The 5,138-nt window shown below is 32.6% G+C and overlaps 1 non-coding gene across 1 annotated transcript; it reads right to left on the bottom strand.

Annotated features, from left to right (window-relative positions):
- Positions 1–505: 505 nt before the first annotated feature.
- Positions 506–657, bottom strand: LOC128568260 (small nucleolar RNA SNORA62/SNORA6 family). The gene has a single exon (XR_008375078.1). It is a non-coding gene; the product is annotated as a small nucleolar RNA SNORA62/SNORA6 family (small nucleolar RNA).
- Between the last annotated feature and the right edge of the window lie 4,481 nt (positions 658–5,138).

Here is a 5,138-nt window from a genome sequence, read left to right on the forward strand (position 1 = left end):
TATTCATTTCACAATGTTGTGTCTAGGTATTGTTTTTTATTATCCCTCTCAGAAATCCTCCATGTTTTCACTCTAAAGCCTCTCCAAGTTCGAAAGTAGTCCTTACATTCTGATTGGTCCTTCTCTCTATCATTTTTACTTTTTCCTTTTGGAAACATTGTTAGATACATTTCAGACTTCTAGGATTTTTCATGTTTTTTTCCCTCAAATTTTGTGTGTCAGTTTTTATTTCAATACCTTACATTCATTTTTAAAATCATGAACTTGATTGTCAGCCATATTTCCTTTTCTACCATTTACTCCATATTCATAAAAAGTCACAATATTGCCTTTTCTATGGCTATTCTTTTTCTTTGTCATATGTGATAAAAATCTTAAAATATATCATTCACAGTGATTTAAATTTTTGTTCCCCCAATGTTTCTACCAGGATCCATTATTTTATATATTGTTTGTCATGTTGTTGGTATTCTTTTTTGTTTGTTTGTTTTGTTTTGTTTTAAATACTTGTAGCAAGGATTACCATAAAACTCCACTCATTAGGCCAGAGACTATTGTGGTATTAGGGAAAACTTGCCTCTCATGCAGCAGACTACCTACATTAGTGAGTTTGTCAGCCATCAGTGGCCTAATATCCAAGCTCTAACAAGATACACAGGAATACTACTTTCTCTAGAGACTTATTTGGAAACTCTAATCCTAAACTCATTACCCTGTTGTTGCGTGGGATGGTGACATCAACATAACACACAGAAGAATCTGTGTTACACAGAGCAGTGGCAGGCAGGTTAACATACCATGCCTCTGTGAGAGGTTGGTGGTCAGCCCTGGGATCAATAACCACCAGAAGATGTGGCTCCCAGAATGTTGCCTAGGTCTGGTTAGTGAAGGTTTCAAGAGTGAAGCAGCCATCAATAGGAGTGGCTTCAGTGGCAGCAGTAAACTTCAGCATAGCTCCCTGGCCAGTATTCCTGGAAAACATGACACGGACATTAGCAAGGTTTTCAAGGGCAAAAATGGCACAAGCAGCCAACAGAAGCTTCTCCCAGGTCCTCTTCAGATTTATGATGTAGACACCATCACGTTTCCTTTTGTAGATGTACTGTTCCATTTGGAAGTCAAGGTTGATGCCAGTGGCTTCCTGCTGCAAGGAATTTGAGGATATCCTCCAACTTCATTTGTAGGACATCAAGGGCTCCAGACATCGTGAAAGTTTCTCTTTAAGTTATGGTGAGAATACAGAACAACGCCATATGTACCCTCTCATAGCAGCGCAGGAAGCTGTTGGTACTCTTCAAATACTTTATGACTCATTATTATTTGTGTATATTTATGACTGAAAAACATTATGATGATTATTGTAAGTAGATGTTTCCTCCATCTTTGTGTATGTCTTTTCTCAATAGATCTTTTCCTTGAATAAGAGTTGGGAAAAAGTAGTCAGGGCCAGTTAGGAAAGTGTGTAGGCAGACCAGCTTTTTATTAGATGTGTGGAGTGAGTTTATTTGATGACATTATAGATTATTATAATATATGATGAGAAGAATGACCTGAGATAATTATTGATTGGTAGTCCAGTTTGAAACCCATGGTACACTGACTGGCCCTTGGCTTATCACTGTTCAACAGAATCACTTTCTGGTGACAACTGCTAACCTCTTAAATAGGGTCTCTTTCCTGAACTTTTCTATATGCATTTCAAATGAAATTTTTATGATTAACCTCTATTAAGCAGCTAACTTTAATGCTACACATATTTAATCTGCTTCTTCAGTGATATCCTGTTGTAAATAGATGTGATATTTTCTATACTACATGAAGTTCCTATTGACATCTCAAATTTTCACCAGAGGAAACAATAAAGACCAAAAATAAAATAGCAATTATTAAGAAGTGAGACATTACCAGGAAAAGAAAAGGAATATTGAGTCACATTAGAATACTTCAGAGCTCATTGAAAAACATTTGAGAAAAATTACTGAAACTTAAAAACATGTGAAATATAGATGAGGCAGAATAATGCTTCCTGGATGACTGGAGTAAGAAAAGTTCTTAATGGCAAATGAAAAAGCATATTTAAAAACTTCAGTACTTGGTTTTCGTTCTTTCTAGATCTCTCATAAAGAATGAATAAAATAAATAAAAATGTATAAAAATAAATAAGGCAAACTCATATCTGTCTTTTACAATGAAGGGCTAAAAACAAATTCTGATGAACTCCTTTGAAATATACTTCATAGCCATCTAGTACACTTATTTGAAGGCTAGAGTTAGTGCCTTAAATACTGTGTTTAATTTAATGTTAGAATGTCAATGCTTGCTTGAGTAGAAGACCTTCACTATTTTAATTTTATTTTTTAAAAACTAAATCATATTTTTTCCCAGTTTGCTTTAGTTTCTGATTAGGAAAAGTGGTTTTCATGTTAAAAGAAGACACAAAACTTGCTTTTTAAAAAATACATGGGATGTGATTAATAGAAAAATTAGATAATATCTAAGTAAACTCAAATATTATTTCATTGAAGTTTCATGAATTTCTGTTTTTATAATTATGCTCAACTACAAAAACAACAGTTGGTTTATGTAACAAATCAAGTTATTTTACTACTAGAAAAAAATGAACATGAACTGAGTTCATGTTTTTTAAAAAAACAAATAGAGGATATGAGCTGAGATATTGAATTCACTTTGTCTGCAAAGGTCCAACAGTTGTTTTGAAGTTCTTTAGTTCTTGATGCCCAAATGCATAGATCTTTATTGGTTTAAGGTCAATGATTTTCTATAGGCATTGAGTCTTATGAAAATAAAACTACTGACCTACTCTACATGTGTGTATGTTTGTGTTTCTGTGTGCATGTTTATTTTTTGTGAAATGTTTTGGGGAGAGATCTATCTAAATTTGCTTGGTTAGTGCTCTTATTGGCATGCAAAGATGCAAAGTATATCAGTCAATAAGCGTACTTTGATCTTTGAAAGGCCTCATGGCTATTGTGTTGATCTACTGAGCAAATTTGTCACAAAAAAAAAATCATGATCGCAAGTTTCATATTTGTTGAATTGTGCTTTAGCCTTCCTAAAAGGAAGAAAAATTATACCAATTTGTCCTGAAAAAAGCAGTAATTTTGTGATGTTTATATTATTTTAAAAATATATAAAATGTCACTCAGTAAAAGTAAAAACAAGGGAAATTTTATAGTATTCCCTTGGCTGATGTTAATTACCAACATTAGTAATTAGTTACTAATTGTTAGTTGAAAAGGGTGGTCTTTGCTTTATGCACATGCTCTAAATATAATATGAACATCTGCAATGATGCTAAGATGACAAATGAGAAGGAAATTCATCCTCCAAATTGCTATTATTTTATGGTTCTAGGTAATGCTGCCTTCTTGTTAATAAATCATAGGAGTTTGGAGTCATTTTTGTTAACTCATTAAACTATATTACCCTGGTTCTTTAGCTTGGGAATGCATCACAATCTCTATTAGTAGTTTACAACATGCAGTACAGAAGCTCTAAAGACCCAGACTGTCTAATTTTTCACTGGCCTAGTAATTTCTGTATAAACTTAGAACCTCTCCACGGTGTCCAGTGAAGCCCCCAAATCTAACTTTTATGTATCTGTATAGTAAATGTTAATGAATTTGGAATTAAGCTTCATTCGTCTTATGTAAATTGATTTACCGTCTTTGAAATCCACCATTTTGCTTTTACTCTGGAATATAAAAAACATATCATGATTTAGGCTACCCTCAAATATAAAGTGTAATAGGGAATTAGCTCTAAAACATCTTGGGAAACATGGATCTTTCTTGCATGGATCACTGCAAACTTTCATAAAAACATGGCACACAGATGTGGCTTCTGTCTCCTTTTCCATCTATAAGCGTTTCTGTACAAGTTCAATCAAGAATTCACTCAAAGGCCAGTCTTCAATTTTTAAAATTATGTCTCAGTATCAATGACTATAAGCATATTGGACAGTCTAACACATAAATATGAGAGCTTTCACAGTAAGTAATAATAATCATAAGTGGCCCTCTGTGTATTTTGCATTAAGTATTTATAAATAGCAGACCAAAAAGCATATACACATTTTAAGAATGGAAAAAGGTGTATTAAAATTGTAATACTCACTATATGCTGATGACAAAAGATGAATGCAAGTCACGTTGAACACCTCTTATAACTGTAGAAGTCCAACCCGATTTGAGTATTACTAATTTAATATAGTTTTTTCCTTTCTTACAATGAGTATACATTTTTCTGGCACCCTCTATGTCTGTATAAGTATGTAAAGTATGCAAGTGTAACATGTTTACATTACATGTAGCTCATTTCAGTATGGGAATACAGAGACTTTTGGCTCTCCTTGTATCAATAGGGAGAAAGATTCATGACAAAGCATCCTGCATCAAAACTATATTTTTCAAGCCAAAGGTGAGTAAAAAAACCTTTTAATAAACTCAATTTGGTGTCTTTAACTCAGTCACACTTGACTTTCAGTACATTTCAGAAAGTTCATTCAGCTGCTCTTAAATTGAAAAAGACACCCACACATAAACATTATTAATATAGACATTTAAATAAAGCTTTTCAAGAAGACTAAGAGAGATTGTAAAATGGGAAGGCATACGACCTTGTACTAAATAACTTATTTTCATTGTGTGCATAGTTACTGAAAGGTATAAGAAAGGAGTTCATATGGAGAGACAAAATAATATTCCTCATGTCACATACCCAACAGCAACAAGGTTAGCTATAGAACAAAGAAGATATTTTGAAAAGCATATTATATATATATTGAATACACAATCACATCTATTGTGATAAACTTCTTTATATGTATTTTTGAAACCCATAGAATGAATTAAATTGATACCATGATTGTTTTTAAACTGATACCATAATTCTTTTATAACAATGCTTTTATTTTTGAAAGCTGATCTTTTTTATTTCCAGTTGTTTTGTTGTGTAGAAAGATAGAACATGAGCTCAACCTTGAATATCTTTATAAGACAAAGAAAACAATACATTTGTCAATAATAATTTTATATTCCAAATTTGGTGAGATCTGTTCCTAAGGCTAAATTTTGCCATCTTATAACTGATACTACATCAAGAATCTCTAGATAAAA

Source organism: Nycticebus coucang, chromosome 16 (genome assembly GCF_027406575.1).
Source record: "Nycticebus coucang isolate mNycCou1 chromosome 16, mNycCou1.pri, whole genome shotgun sequence".
Classification (NCBI taxonomy): domain Eukaryota; kingdom Metazoa; phylum Chordata; class Mammalia; order Primates; family Lorisidae; genus Nycticebus; species Nycticebus coucang.